At 45.8% G+C, this 16,814-nt stretch overlaps 1 protein-coding gene and 1 pseudogene across 3 annotated transcripts in view; one reads left to right on the top strand and one right to left on the bottom strand.

Annotated features, from left to right (window-relative positions):
* Window positions 1-16,814, top strand: part of LOC140389583 (mediator of RNA polymerase II transcription subunit 12-like protein) — a 731,598-nt gene that overhangs the window by 419,631 nt on the left and 295,153 nt on the right. The gene's annotated exons all lie outside the window — the stretch shown is intronic.
* LOC140389451 (P2Y purinoceptor 14-like) lies at window positions 9,958-11,046 on the bottom strand (annotated as a pseudogene).

Below are 16,814 nucleotides of genomic sequence, written 5' to 3'. Positions count from 1 at the left end.
GCAGCACTTGACGGCTGTGATGGAAGGCCATCGACCTGACAGGTTTAGCCATTTATTTTTTAGCACTGAACTTTGAAACCGGACTCAAAGCTAAAATGAAGGGTAAGGGAAAGTCAAAGGCGTATCCTTATTCCGACATCCCGTCTCAGCGACATGGTGTCTTCTGTACTCCAAACGTTGAAACCGCTGAGAGTTATGTTAACTGGATGTGTGTGTGATTGAATACAAACGCATTCAGAAACACCTGAAATCAGCATAAGTGGGCAGGCATTTAATTAAAATAGCGAAGGGACTGACGGTTTTCATGGTCAGTGGTGTGGAGAGGAGAAAAACAAATATGTGCAGAGTTGCGAAACTGTGTGAATCACATTTGCAGCTCCTTCTAAACCAGTCCAATGCTCAATTATATTCAGTAATTAGAACTGAATTTCGGATGGGAGCATATACATCTTCCTCCGAGCCAATGTGCAAGTGCACCACGATCATTTAATGAGAGTCAGTGATTCACTCCCTTAATCAGTAGACAGATAAATCGATTAACTTTGGAGAAGTTTTACCCCCGCACTTAAAAGATTTGGTAGGTTAATCAAGCATCAATAGGATTTATAGTGCAGAAGGAGGCCATTCGGCCCGTCGAGTCTGCACCGGCCCCCGGGAAGAGCACCCTACCTAAGCCCGCACCTCCACCCCTTCCCCGTAACCCAACAACCCCACCCAACCTTTTTGGACACTAAGGGCAATTTAGTGGACGTCCATTTATGAGGAAGATCACCCCTGTGCCGTCTCCACTGGCCCCAGATCCTTAGCGTTGCCGCCTCCACCGGGCTCGTGGTATACTTTGTCGGCGAGAGCGGCAGCGGTGCCGTCACCAACGCCCCCAGGCTCGTTCCTTTACAGGACGCCATCTCCATCCTCTTCCATGCCGCCCCCTCTCCCTCCATAACCCACTTGCGGATCATCGCCACATTTGCTGCCCAGTAGTAGCTCCCCAGGTTTGGCAGCGCCAACCCTCCTCGGTCCCTATTGCGTTCCAGGAACCCTCTCCTTACCCTCGGGGTCTTGTTCGCCCACACAAACCCCATAATACTCCTACCTACTCTCTTAAAAAAGGCCTTAGTGATCATGATGGGAAGGCACTGAAACACAAACAGAAACCTCGGCAGGACCGCCATTTTGACCGACTGCACCCTACCCGCCAGCGAGAGCGGTAACATGTCCCATCTTTTGAAATCCTCCTCCATTTGCTCCACCAGCTTCGTCAGGTTCAGTTTATGTAGGGCCCCCCAACTCCTGGCTATCTGGATCCCTAGATACCAAAAACTCTCCTCCGCCCTCCTCAGCGGTAGGTCCCCTATCCCTCTTTCTTGGTCCCCCGCCTATAATACAAAGAGCTCACTCTTCCCTACATTGAGCTTATAGCCCGAAAAGTCCCCAAACGCCCTTAGAGTCTGCATGACCTCCACCATCCCCTCCATTGGATCCGCTACGTACAGCAACAGGTCATCCACATATAGCGACACCCGATGCACGTTACTGTTTAATTGCCTGCCCTTTACGAATCCCGTCTGGTCCTCATGGATCACCCCCGGGACACAGTCCTCGATCCTCGTGGCCAGCACTTTTGCCAGCAACTTTGCATCCACATTAAGGAGCGAGATCGGCCTGTACGATCCACATTGCTGTGGGTCCTTGTCCCGCTTTAGGATCAAAGAAATTGTCGCTTCCGACATTGTCGGAGGCAGTGTCCCCTCCTCTCTTGCCTCATTAAAGGTCCTCACTAGTAGCGGGGCCAACAGGTCTACGTACTTCCTGTAGAACTCCACCGGGAACCCGTCCGGTCCCGGGGCCTTCCCCGCCTGCATACTCCCCAAACCCTTGCTCAGCTCCTCCAACCCAATTGGTGCCCCCAAACCAGCCACCTCTTGCTCCTCCACCCTCGGGAATCTCAGCCGGTCTAGGAATCGTCTTGTCCCCTCTTCCCCCGCTGGGGGCTGGGATCTGTACAGCTCTTCATAGAAGGCCTTAGATACCGCGTTTATTTTTGTCGCACTCCGAACTGTGGCACCCCTTCCATCTCTGACTCCCCCCAGTTCCCTCGCTGCCATCCTCTTACGGAGCTGGTGTGCCAGCATCCGACAAGCCTTTTCTCCATACTCGTAGGTCGCCCCCTGCGCTTTCCTCCACTGTGCCTCCGCCTTCCCTGTGGTCAACAGGTCAAACTCCATCTGGAGCCGTCGTCTTTCCCCAAGTAATCTCTCCTGCGGGGCCTCTGCGTATCTCCTGTCCACTCTCAAAATCTCCCCCACTAACCTCTCCCTTTCCATGCCCTCTGTCTTCTCCCTATGGGCCCTAATGGAGATTAGCTCTCCCCTGATCACCGCCTTCAACGCCTCCCATACCACCCCCACCCGCACCTCCCCGTTGGCGTTGGCCTCCAAGTACCTTTCGATACACCCCCTCACCTTCCCACACACCACCTCGTCTGCCAGCAGTCCCACATCCATCCGCCACAGCGGGCGTTGGTCCCTCTCCTCTCCCAGCTCCAGTTCCACCCAGTGCGGGGCATGGTCCGAAACGGCTATGGCCGAATACTCGTGGGAGCTGGGACTGTTGGACAATACGAAAGCTGTCAAAAGTTAGAAGAATGGAAACGGAGGAAATTCTAATTACCACCTGCTCTTGGTGACCAGCTCTTTTTTGTTCTTCATTCATAAGGTGTGGTTGGGTTTGGCTGTCAGCCTAGACCATTTTATTCAAACGTTTTTTTCCCAGGGCCCACTTTTGCCCATCTGGCCGACCTTCGGGACCACGTCACGTTCACTTACCCAGTCTATCCTGAGTTAAGGCAGTGTTTGGGACACTAAACTTTTCATGTCCGGGCAAGGGACGGAAAGAAAATTGTTTAGTTGTCTTGTTCATAATCACAATCCATTGGCCTTAAAGGTTAGGAAATATTTTCAAATTAATACTTTTTAAAAATATGGAAACTCTTACTGTCTTTATTTCAGTGCCAAAAGGGTACCAATCTTGATTAGATTTAGATTTACTGTCACATGTACTGAGGTACCGTGAGAAGTATTGTTCTGCATACAGTTCAGGCAGATCACTCTATGCATGAAAAAACATAGGACATATGATAAGTACACAACAGAAATACATAAACATAGACATATGGAGTATAGTGCTAACAACAGTAGAGAAGATGCGTAGAGAGGTTAGTTCAAGAGTCTTGTGACAGCGGAGAAGAAGCAATTTAAAAAAAATCTATTGGTGTGTGCTCTCAGACTTTAATATCTCCTGCCCGATGGGAGAGGTTGGAAGAGAGAATACCCCGGGTGGGAGGGGTCTTTGATTATGCTGCCCGCTTTCCCAAGGCAGCGGGAGGTGCAGACAGAGTCAATGGATGGGAGGCAGGTTTGTGTGATGGACTGGGCTGTGTTCATGACTCTCTGAAGTTTCTTGCGGTCTTGGGCCGAGCATTTGCCATACCAGGCTGTGATGCAGCCAGATAGGATGCTTTCTATGGTGCATCTGTAAAAGTTGCTGAGAGTGAAACTCTTGTGTGAGGTTATTACTCCAAAAAACTGCTGTTGGAATAACTGCGGCCCCATTGTTCTGAATTTCAAAATCTTATTCTTTGATGTACCTTTTCCATTACCCCAGTGGTCTCATTATTGAATGCCCAACTTTGGGTGCCGCACTGCCAGCAGTCGCCTATTCAGTATCATCAACTTTATATTTAACATCCTTGTTATATCATTCCAATTGAATTTATCTTATTATTGATCCATCTGCATGCAATCCAGTTCTGGTCATCATACTTTCCGAAGGATGTGGGAATTCTTGAGATGGTGCAGAAGAGATTTACTGGAATGGTTACAAAGATTGGGATTTCAGTTCGACGGTTAGGTTGAAAAGGCTGTTGCTGTTCTCATTGGAACCACTGAGGGGAGGTTTAATAGACGATTACAAAACCGCTTTGGGTACGGCAGGCAAAGGAAAACCAGTTTCCATTAGCTGATCATACAAGGACTAGGGGGCAGATATTTATGGTTTTGGACAAGGGGGGAGTTGGAATGCGAGGTGAATTTTCTTATTGTTACTCCACCCTGGTCAAGTACGCAATCAATTCCAACCTTACGTGCCCCGGCGACACAACACAAGTCAATTAACCAATAATTCTTATAAAAATACCCAAAGTCTTTGGCCCTTGGCTGCCCAATAATCACAGTCACCAGGTTTGTAAGTTGAACACAATTACTGTTTATTTATGCCAAGAAGTATCATGAAATATGCGATAAACACAATTACATAACAACAAGCTAATAACTGCTACAGATAAACAAGAGAGGGGGAAGGGTTAAAGATGATAAGGATAAAGGTCAAAAGATAAGAATCTTTGCTTCAAATGGTGTTTTTTTAGCTCGCTTTCTTCACAGCAAGCTGGCTGATCCATGCCTCTGGTTTACAACTGATACTGGTCATCTTTGCAGAGCCATTGATCCAGGTTGCTGCTGCTGCTGACCGACCTCCCTCTAACGCTCCGCGAGATAGTCTAGGAACGGTTGCCACCGCCTGTAGAACCCCTGCGCAGACCCTCTCAAGGCGAACTTAATCCTCTCCAACTTTATGAACCCAGCCATATCATTTATCCAGGCCTCCAGGCTGGGGGGCTTCGCCTCCTTCCACATTAGCAAGATCCTTCGCCGGGCTACTAGGGACGCAAAGGCCAGAATACCGGCCTCTTTCACCTCCTGCTCTCCCGGTTCGTCCACTACTCCAAATATTGCTAGCCCCCAGCTTGGCTTGACCCGGACTTTCACCACCTGAGATATTGCTCCCGCCACTCCTCTCCAGAACCCCTCCTGTGCCGGGCATGACCAAAACATATGAGCATGGTTCGCCGGGCTCCCTGAGCACCTTCCACATCTGTCCTCTACCCCAAAGAACCTACTCAACCTCGCCCCCGTCAAGTGCGCTCTGTGGACCACCTTAAATTGTATCAGGCTGAGCCTGGCACACGAGGAGGAGGAATTAACCCTACCTAGGGCATCAGCCCACAGACCTTCCTCGATCTCCTCCCCCAGCTCCTCCTCCCATTTACTCTTCAACTCTTCTACCAGCGCTTCCCCCTCTTCTTTCAACTCCTGGTGGCTTAATTTTCAATGGTGGAATACTTTCTCCGGCACGGATATACCTTTTTTGAAAAATACCCCACTGGCCCCTCGATTCCTGCTTTGTCGTCTTGTAGTAGGACTACCCCTACCCCCCAGGCCACTGGCATTTATGGTCATTTTAAATGGACTGGAAAATTCGGGGGTGGCCTGACCGGTTGGTCCACTAACATGGCCATCAACCTCTCAACCTCTACTTGGCGCTCTGGGGATCACAGCGATTTTGCTTGTTTCTGCAGCGTGTCCAGCGTGCATTGTATTTCAGTCTCTAACTGAGCCAACCTTTGTGATTTTAGTCGAGACAGATGTGGCTTTATTGGTCCAAACTTTTGTATGTCTACACCATGAGTAGCTAACAGAGTGCTCCCTGCTGTTTCCCTCAAGCTTTGTCTATACCCTTTCAGTACCTCATGTAATTAAGTCTTTTCTGATTGCCCAATAAATGTTTATCCAAATTTCGAGGATTTTTCAGTCAAACTACAAGCAGTATTGTCAAGGATGAGAGAAATATTTAGTTTGTTTTTAACCAATAAACAGTCTTCTCTCTCGTGCCCTTCACATGGTTACCTTCAGCGAAAAGTGCAGCTGAGGGTTCAATGCTCTCCAGGCTGGTTGACTTGATATGCACCATTCGTTGTGTTACGGTTTATAACCTCCTCATCAGAGTTTTTGTAATCACAGCTCTGATCTCCCTTTGGTAACACGGACTGCCACAATTTGTGTTTTACAGATTTCAATTGTCCTTTCCTTTCAGAATCAGAGGTTGTCAGGTTATCGGCGCCCTGAACCTTTTGGTTGTTGCTAGCAGGTGCGGTGGCAGAACCACCACATGGTTTTCTATTCACCTTCCTCTTAATTTTTAAAAGGAATTGAGTACTGATTATTTCACCCCCTTTGCTATTTGCTTCCTACACCTCGAAGAGGCACTGTGGACCTTCAAAAGGACGTGGGTTAACCAGCCATTCGCTTGGTATCACTTTGCCGTCCTTACTGCCCTTGTCCTAAACAAAAAAGACCCTTCCAAACAAAGAACAAAGAACAAAGAAATGTACAGCACAGGAACAGGCCCTTCGGCCCTCCAAGCCCGTGCCGACCATACTGCCCGACTAAACTACAATCTTCTACACTTCCTGGGTCCGTATCCTTCTATTCCCATCCTATTCATATATTTGTCAAGATGCCCCTTAAATGTCCCTATCGTCCCTGCCTCCACTACCTCCTCCGGTAGTGAGTTCCAGGCACCCACTACCCTCTGCGTAAAAAACTTGCCTCGTACATCTACTCTAAACTTTGCCCCTCTCACCTTAAACCTATGCCCCCTAGTAATTGACCCCTCTACCCTGGGGAAAAGCCTCTGACTATCCACTCTGTCTATGCCCCTCATAATTTTGTATACCTCTATCAGGTCGCCCCTCAACCTCCTTCGTTCCAGTGAGAACAAACCGAGTTTATTCAATCGCTCCTCATAGCTTATGCCCTCCATACCAGGCAACATTCTGGTAAATCTCTTCTGCACCCTCTCTAAAGCCTCCACATCCTTCTGGTAGTGTGGCGACCAGAATTGAACACTATACTCCAAGTGTGGCCTAACTAAGGTTCTATACAGCTGCAACATGACTTGCCAATTCTTATACTCAATGCCCCGGCCAATGAAGGCAAGCATGCCGTATGCCTTCTTGACTACCTTCTCCACCTGTGTAGCCCCTTTCAGTGATCTGTGGACCTGTACTCCTAGATCTCTTTGACTTTCAATACTCTTGAGGGTTCTACCATTCACTGTATATTCCCTACCTGCATTAGCCCTTCCAAAATGCATTACCTCACATTTGTCCAGGTTAAACTCCATCTGCCATCTCTCCGCCCAAGTCTCCAGACAATCTAAATCCTGCTGTATCCTCAGACAGTCCTCATCGCTATCCGCAATTCCACCAACCTTTGTGTCGTCTGCAAACTTACTAATCAGACCAGTTACATTTTCCTCCAAATCATTTATATATACTACAAAGAGCAAAGGTCCCAGCACTGATCCCTGTGGAACACCACTGGTCACAGCCCTCCAATTAGAAAAGCATCCCTCCATTGCTACCCTCTGCCTTCTATGGCCTAGCCAGTTCTGTATCCACCTTGCCAGTTCACCCCTGATCCCGTGTGACTTCACCTTTTGTACTAGTCTACCATGAGGGACCTTGTCAAAGGCCTTACTGAAGTCCATATAGACAACATCTACTGCCCTACCTGCATCAATCATCTTAGTGACCTCCTCGAAAAACTCTATCAAGTTAGTGAGACACGACCTCCCCTTCACAAAACCGTGCTGCCTCTCACTAATACGTCCATTTGCTTCCAAATGGGAGTAGATCCTGTCTCGAAGAATTCTCTCCAGTAATTTCCCTACCACTGAAGTAAGGCTCACCGGCCTGTAGTTCCCGGGATTATCCCTGCCACCCTTCTTAAACAGAGGAACAACATTGGCTATTCTCCAGTCCTCCGGGACATCCCCTGAAGACAGCGAGGATCCAAAGATTTCTGTCAAGGCCTCAGCAATTTCCTCTCCAGCCTCCTTCAGTATTCTGGGGTAGATCCCATCCGGCCCTGGGGACTTATCTACCTTAATATTTTTTAAGACACCCAACACCTCGTCTTTTTGGATCACAATGTGACCCAGGCTATCTACACCCCCTTCTCCAGACTCAACATCCGTTATGCAGTGAGTGGTAATGACCTGGAACCCTCTGCCCCAGAGGATGATGGAGGCGGAAGCAATCAATGATTTCAAATGGAGATTGGCTGGGCAGGAAATTAATCTGCAGGGCAATGGGAATCGAGTGGGGTTAGTAAAACCATGTCGATTGTTCTGTGGCAAGCCAGCATGGTCTTTGATGAGGCAATAGACTTTTCTTGTGCTGTAAATGACGCTATGACAATTCCGCCAGTAGACAGTGTATGTGGACAATATCTTTCTTGGTTTTGGCCTATGTTTTATTATCTGGAACTGCAATTTTTCTACTTGTACGTTGCCACATATTGGTTGTTTGCAAAAATTTTACAAAGTTTCCTTACCCATTCTCTACGCTGAGGATCAGGCATCGAGGGGAGTAGTGTGAGAAATACTGAAAGTAGAATGACACAACCTGTACAAGAGTCATATGATCTCGAAACATTAACTCTGTTTCTCCCTCCAAGATACGGAGTTTATCCAGCATTTCCTGTTTTTTATTTCAGATTTCCAGCATCCGCAGTATTTTGCTTTGTATTTGCTTGCATTTAGATAGCCTCTTTCTCAAGTTTAGGATGTTTCGACGTCAGCCGCGCACTTTGGAATTGTACCCACTGTTGGGTTGTAGGAAAAAGTGATCATTCCAGTTTGCACAAAACATCCCACCATCAACAATGTGATCAATGATCAGCTAATCAGTGATGTTCGTCATGGGAAAACTATTTTCTTGGAGCTGCTTCTCTTCAGGATGTCATGGAATTATTTGTGTACATTTGAGAGAACGGTCAACTTCAGTTTCTTTATAAGCATTGAATCAAAGAGAGGTTCAAGCTCAGATAGAAGCCATTTATGTCATTGTGTCTGTACCTCTTTTTCTTAATTCACTTACGGGAGATGGACTTTGCTAGCTAGGCCAGCCTATCTTTCCCCTCCCTAATTGCCCTTGAGAAGGTGATGCAGAGCTGTTTTCTTGAATTGCTGCAGTCCCTGTGGTGTAGGTACACCCACAGTGCTGTTAGGGAGGGAGTTCCAGGATTTAGTCCAGCGACAGTGAAGGAACGACGATATTGTTCCAAGTCAGGGTGGTGAGCGATTTGGAGAGGAACTTCCAAGTGGTTCCATTCGCATGTGTCTGCTGCCCTTGCCCTTATGACCGCGGTTGTGTGTTTGGAAGGTGCTGTCTAAGAAACATTGGTGCATCTTGTGGACGGTACACATTGCTGCCATGGTGGTGGAGGGAATGTTTGTGGAAGATGCGCCAATCAAGTGGGCTGTTTTGTTCATGGTGTCGAGCTTCTTGAGTGTTGTTATAGCTGCACTAATCCAGGCAAGTGAAGAATATTCCATCACACTCTTGTCTTGTGCCTTGTAGATGATGGACAGGCTTTAGGGGTCAGGAGGTGAACATAGAACATAGAACATTACAGCGCAGTACAGGCCCTTCGGCCCTCTATGTTGCGCCGACCTGTGAGTTACTCGCTGCAGGATTCATAGCCTCTGACCTGCTCTTGTAGCCACAGCATTTGTATGGCTGGTCCAGTTCAGTTTCTGGTCAATGGTAGCCCCCAGGATGTTGATAGTGGGGGATTCAGCGATGGTAATGCCATTGAATGTCACGAGGTGATGGTTAGATTCTCTCTTGTTGGAGATGGTAATTTCCCAGCACTTTTGTGGCATGAATGTTACTTGCCACTTGTCAGCCCAAACCTGGATATTGTCCAGATCTTGCTGCATTTGGACATGGGACTGCTTCAGTATTTGAGAATTTGCGAATGGTATTGAACATTGTGTAGGCTTCTGTGAACAATCCCCACCTCTGACCTTATAATGGAAGGGAGATCATTGATGAAGCAGCTGAAGATGGTTCAGCCTCGGGCACTCCATTTTACAACAAACAATGATAGTTTGTGGAGGTAAAGTATAATCTATTCCTGGAAAGTTATCCCTCTTGCTTGGGTAGCTACAAAACGTTTGAAGAATCAGAAAGCTAATTGCTTCAATGTTAGTTTTGGATGTTTCTGTCGAGGTTTGTGGTGACGCTAAGTTACTCTGCCATAAGCAGCCAGCTTAACATTTGTAGAAGAAGCGAATGATAAGGTTTTTTATATCCATGGCAAGTTGGGGACTGTGCTTTGCTGGAGTTGGGTGACCAATTGATGTTTTAGTTGTCAGTACCTCCTTGCTTTTCACTTGAGACAGTCCCATTCAGAGGCTTCTTTCAGCTTTGATCTTTTTAAACAGCAGCTTATTGAATGACTTGCACAGCAGGATGTAGATAATAGGGTCAAGGAGAATGTTGCATTCACAAAGAAGCTGTGAGACCTCCTTTGCATAGTACAGTGGCTTGAATGTTGTACAACCTCTCTGATCAGTTCGGCTTCTATCATATAAGAGTCTGATAACCTGATACGGCACAAAACAGATGATGAAGACAACCATGATGCTGAATATGTTACGATTCACTTTCTTTTTCACGTTGCTGGGCTCCTTTTGGAATTTTTGATCGGACCGATATATTGTTTTTAAGATGGCTGAATAACACACGATGAGGAGGATAAAAGTAATCCAGAAAATAACTTGGCATTTTAGCACGATAAATTTGTGCCAATCTTTACCCAGCTGGCTTTTCAGCTGATAACACTGCGTTGCAGTTTCCTTTGTGGAGGTCTTGTTTGTCAAAATGATGTTCGGCAGCGCAAAGCCAATCATGACGACCCAGCAACCAGCACACACGACCTTGGCAAAGATGACCCTTTGCGCCATGAGGTTTTTCATGGGCCGAACTATCTTCAGATACCTATCGAAGCTGATCAGGCCGAGGAATAGTACGCTCAGGTACATGTTGCTGTAGAAGAGCACGAGAGTGTACCGACACACAACTGTTTTCAACTCCCAGGGTCCAAGTTCTAAATCAGACAGGATTTTAAAAGGAAGTGTGATGAGCATCATCACGTCAGTGGTGATGATATTCTTGAGGTACACCACAAAGCTGGAATGATTCGGAATCTGACAGAAGATCCAGATGGCCAGCGTGTTCAGCAGTACTCCTCCAAAAAAAACAAAGATTCCTGCAGTTAGGAAGATCACGCTCGTCACTGTGGTGTTCCGAAAGTCTGTGCAGTTGCTGATGTTGGAAGAATCTGTGCTTGTGTTCATTTCTGCATTATTTGAGGGGGAAACGATTAGAAATTGGACACATGGTTGCACAGGATTACAGAGGACATGTGGCTCCTGAACAGACTATTCTGCCTCCCAGTTCATGATGGTGTTGACGCTCCGCCTGAACCCATCATTTCTCATCTAACTTTTCCATCGTAACCGCCTGATCCCTTCTCCCTTAAATGCTTGTATAGCTTCCCCATACCTACATCTGTACTGTTCACTTCAACCACTCCCTATTGCTGCAAATTCCAAGTTCTTACCACTATTTGGAAAGGAATCCTCCTGAATTTCCTATTGGATTTGTTGTTGACTCTTTTAAATTGGCCAGCCCTCGTTGTGCACTTCCCCACAAGAGGAAATATTCTCACACATTTCTATCAGTGATATTTTTCTGGCACTGTCTGACTATTATGAAACATGTCTCGAGGGGTGTTACTTGTGAGAAAAGGGTGACTGTGAACGTGTCATTCGAAACAACTCTACCATTGCATTTCTGTTCTTGAGTCATGTCTGTGGCTAATTATGTACCTTATTTGAGGAAAGATGGAGTGGCATTGGAGGCAGTTCAGAGGAGATTCACTGGATTGATCCCAGTGATGAGGGGAAGTCTTATCGAGAGGGATCGAGCAGTTTAGGCCAATACTCTCGAGAACTTAGAAGAATGAGGGGAGATCAATTTGAGGTCTTTCAGATGATAAGAGGAATGGTTAAGAGGATGTAGAATGAGAGGTCACAGTCTCAGAATAAGGGGTAGCAAATTTAAAACAGTTGAGGGCAAACGACTTCTCCCAAAGGGTCGTGAATCTGTGGAATTCTCTACCCCAGAGTGTGGTGGATGTGTTGATCCCCAAATTTCTTTCTCTGTCAGTCTGGCCTCAATAAAAGTTGAGATGGATTCGCACGTAAAAAGAAGTTATTTATTTAGCTTGCAAGCTTGAATCATCTTACAGAAACGTAAGAGACATCCAGCCTCTTACACCCCAGAAAACGACTGAACTAAAAGACAAAGGGATCTCTGCAAAATCAATTCAAATGGTATCAAGTTTCACATACTCGACGGACATAGGTCAGCCTATGTCCCTCCTGACCTGTTCGATCTATTCTGATTGGCTCACTTCCAATCCCTTTCTCTGGCCCCTATCAATGCAGCATCACTCTCATAGACACACCTCTTCCTGCTTTTTCCATGCGGTCTCAAACCCCTTTGTCCCTAACTGCCAGAATCAAAGTGGCTTATTTCTACATTACATTAACTAGTATCTCTAAAGTAACTATTTTATATCACATTCGTCAGATGCGGGGACAGTGAGTAAATTTAAGGAGGGGTTAGACAGATGTTTAATTAGTAATGGGTTGAAGGGTTACGGAGAACGGGCAAGACGGTGCAACTGAGGCCATGATAAGATCCGCCATGTTCGCATTGAACGGTGCAGCAGGCTCGAGAGGCTAAATTGCGACTCCTGCTCCTAGCTCTTATGTTCTAAGAAAGAACTATTCTGTCTAATTCCACTTTCCAGCTCTTGGCCTGTAGCCCTCGAGGTAACAGCACCTCAAGCACAAATCTGGTGTTCTTGATTAATAATGGGATTTCTTGATTATTAGGTGGATCAGGGATTATGGGAGGAAGGCAGGAGAATGGGGATGAAGAACATATTAGCGGAGCAGATTCGAGGGCCCCTTCAAACCTTTTTGCACAGTGACTTTGAGTGTTTTGAAGAGGCTTACCTGCGCGTGGGGTTGGGGGGGGGGGGGGGGGGTTGCTTACAGGGAACATTTGAATCTCCCATTGGCCGGACACTGGATTACGTTTTCCAACAGCTTTTTATCCTCCATCCCCCCCCCCCCCGCCCTACTTTACCTGCCTGTTTCATCCCTATCTCCATCCTCTTTGGTTCTTGCGGGATGTTCCCTGGCACCTTGCCTACTTCTCGGATAGAACATAGAACATAGAACATTACAGCGCAGTACAGGCCCCCCGGCCCTCGATGTTGCGCCGACCTGTGAAACCACTCTAAAGCCCATCTACACTATTCCCTTATCGTCCATATGTCTATCCATAGAACATAGAAAGGATGCAGCGACCTTAACTTCTCTTGCCATCTCCCCCCCTCACAGCCTCCATCCTTTTCCCGAGGTCAGTTGAAGCAACTGTGACATTGCATCAGTTGAGAACCAGCCTCATCCTAGCCACTGCATCAATCAGGGAGCCCATCATCCTGATACATGCAATTAAGAGGCAAGCAGAGCTCAAAATAAGCCTGAATTGTGCATAGTTCAAACGCAGTAAAGAAAAAAACCCTGCAAGTATATCTTCTGTCCAGATTCGAGCTGCCTCATGCTTTGCATCTTATCTGGTTATGCAAAGCTTTATTTTCTGTTATTTCAACAAACTGGCAGTTTATTTATCAGATTTTGAAACTTGTTTTTATCAACACATCCTAATTGATGTCTCCAAGCAATGTTTTTAACCACACAGTTGGTATGTTTCACAAGATCAGAACTGTACAATGATGTCCTTTTTTGATGTCCAAAACTTGTAGTTAATAATGACCGTCTCTGACAGACTCGACCACGACTCCTAACTGCACAATTAGGAACCAACTGACCTTATATTTCCAACACAGTTGGACAGATTTTCAATTTTCTCCTTGTAAGCCTTTTTGTAACAACGATTTGATTTTCATTTCCATTTCGCTTGGGCTACGCACCGACCGGGCAGCCAGTTGAGAAAGCTACATTATTGTATTTTTACATTCTCTCTTATTCTTCTAGTGTTGGCCGCGCACTATTGCAATCGCAGCAATGAACATCCTCTGTTTTAACATCTCATTAAATAAAATTGAAAGTGAGCACTTACTGGAGTCACCTTCGGATCACAGTCCTTTCCCAGTTCTTTCCTGATTATCCTTTCACAACAGGGGCTGGTTTAGCACACTGGGCTAAATCGCTGGCTTTGAAAGCAGACCAAGGCAGGCCAGCAGCACGGTTCAATTCCCTTACCAGTCTCCCGGAACAGGCGCCGGAATGTGGTGACTAGGGGCTTTTCACAGTAACTTCATTTGAAGCCTACTTGTGACAATAAGCGATTTTCATTTCATTTCATTCTATGCCCTCTAAGTGTTCAATTCTATAATGTGTAGGTCAACGTAACACTGCTGGAACCCTGTCGCATCAATAGAAGATCTGAGCCCTTTGTTTGAATGTGTTACATTTATTTTCATGCATGTTGAGTAATGGTTTTGAAAAGAAAACAAGCAATGTAATTTCACCATTGGTTCATGAGACAGCCCTGATATCTTTGAGGAAGTTGCTCTTTCCTGTTTATTCCTGAAGCATAATCAGTGCCTCAGGTTTTACTTTTCAATTAATACCCACCATTATATATGAGCAAATAGTAGAGTAATGCCAAGTGAGGGGGGCAAAATCACGATCAAACTCAAATATCCAAATGTTGATGTCTGAATTGCACCATCATTAGCTTTGTAAAATAACATCTCACTGTTCGCTTCACTGTTGAAATACAAGGGGTGAAGTGCTGTTGCTGGGTAATGAATGTGAACTAATGTTGTCACAGAAGGTTCCGTCTTATTCATTCCAGTTTCAATGTTTTAAAAGTGTTTTTTTAATGCTTTTTCTTCCTCCTTCGTAATCCAACTTTTCTTTCCCTCCCTTTGTTTCTCTTTCTATTTGACATTGGATTCACCCACTTTAATTTACACCTCCTCCTCAGTCCTCGTGCTAGAGATTTCTCAGTCCTTGCAACCTGATTGGTTAAGGAGACGCACAGATTCTTGCTCTATTCAACTGGGTACAGAGATGGCTGGTTTCAGTGGCCGAGCCATTGCCGGCCCATACCTTCAGCATATTGCCACGCACAAAATGTAAGACTGCAAGACAGGGGATGCTCGATGCCTAGCTACAGATGTGTTTCGGCCCATTATGAATGGAGTTCCACAGATTGGTGAATTGGCCAATCAGAAGATGTGGCAGTGGTGCTCAGTGTCACCCAGTAGTACTTGAGAGCCACCTTGGCCCATCTTCTATGGACGCAACATTTCAAACTTGGAATGTCGATTGGAACTTTTATAACGGGGATGACACTTAACCTTGCCGCATGGGAGATTATCTGATGCTCACCCACTGTCGAGCCTGCCTGATTTGTGTAACCATTTAACTCTCAGCTGAGGAATTCCATTCGGACTGTAGTCATTTATCCAACGAACAATACTGTGGTCAGCAGTGAAGCCAATACACTCGCAGCTGATCTTGGGAGTGGTTTGCAGTGTGGATTTTCCTTTTCTTGGTGGCAGTTTAAATGTGATGCCAAGTCAGGTTGATCTCTGGGCTTCCACCAATAGTGGTGTCAGGAGTGGGGTCAGTAGCCAATCACATTGAAGTATTCTCACAGGTGGGCAACCCAGGAAATATACACCACTGAATCCATCACTTTTGACATAAATTTTCAGATAGAGAAATAAATGGTTCCGATTGGATTAATATAAAAGATAGAAACCAAACAAAATTAAAGAAGCAATAAAGGACCATCTGTGATTATGGGTGACTTTAATCTGCATATAGATTGGGTGAGTCAAATTAATTTCTGGAGTGTATGCGAGATGGTTTTCTGGACCAGTACGTTGAGGAACCAACAAGGGAACAGGCCATCCTGGACTTGGTGTTGTGCAATGAGAAAGGATGGGTTGGCAACCTAGTTGTGAGAGAACCCTTGGGAATGAATGACCATGATATGATAGAATTCTTTATCAAGGTGAATAGTGAGGTAGTTCATTCTGAGACCAGAGTCCTGAATCTCAATACATGTAACAATGATTGTATGAGATATGAGTTGGCCATGATGGACTGGGAAACATTATTGAAAGAAAGGACAGTGGACAGGCAATGGCAGACATTCAAGGAGCAAATAGATGAACTCCAAAATTTGTTTATTCCTATTTGGTGCAAGAGTAGAAAGGGAATTGTGACCAAACTATGGCTTACAAGGGAAATTAGAGATAGTATTAGATTCGAAGAAGAGGCATACAAATTAGCAAGAGAAAGCAATGGACCTGAGGATTGGGAACAGTTTAAAATTCAGCAAAGGTGGACCAATGGATTGATTAATAGGGGTAAATAATCTTTATTGTCACAAGTAGGCTTACATTAACACTGCAATGAAGTTACTGTGAAAAGCCCCTAGTCGCCACATTCCGGCGCCTGTTCGGGTACACAGAGGGAGAATTCAGAATGTCCAAATTACCTAACAGCACGTCTTTCGGGACTTGTGGGAGGAAACCCGAGCACCCGGAGGAAACGCACGCAGACATGGGGAGAACGTACAGACTTCGCACAGACAGTGATCCAAGCCGGGAATCAAACCTAGGACCTTGGCGCTGTGAAACCATAGTGCTAACCATTATGCTGCCGTGCTGTATACCATATGAAAGTAAGCTAGCAGGGAACATAAAACCTGACTGTAAAAGCTTTTATAAGTATGTAAACAGAAAAAGATTGACAGAAAAAAATGTCAGCCACTTACTGTCAAAAACGGGGGAATTCATAATCGGGAACAAAGACATGGCGGAGGAACTAAACTCGTACTTTGTTTCTGTCTTCACAAAGGAAGACATGAATAATGTACCGGAAGTTCTCAGAAACACAAATTTTAGTGAGGAGCTGAAGGTAATCAGTATTAGCAGAAAAATCGTTTCGGTGAAATTACTAGGATTGAAGGGGGATAAATCTCCAGGGCTGGATAATCTTCA

Source organism: Scyliorhinus torazame, chromosome 14 (assembly GCF_047496885.1).
Source record: "Scyliorhinus torazame isolate Kashiwa2021f chromosome 14, sScyTor2.1, whole genome shotgun sequence".
Taxonomy (NCBI): Eukaryota; Metazoa; Chordata; class Chondrichthyes; order Carcharhiniformes; family Scyliorhinidae; genus Scyliorhinus; species Scyliorhinus torazame.
The sequence above is the reverse complement of the archived record's forward strand: the minus strand, read 5'-3'. Positions and strand labels throughout refer to the sequence as shown.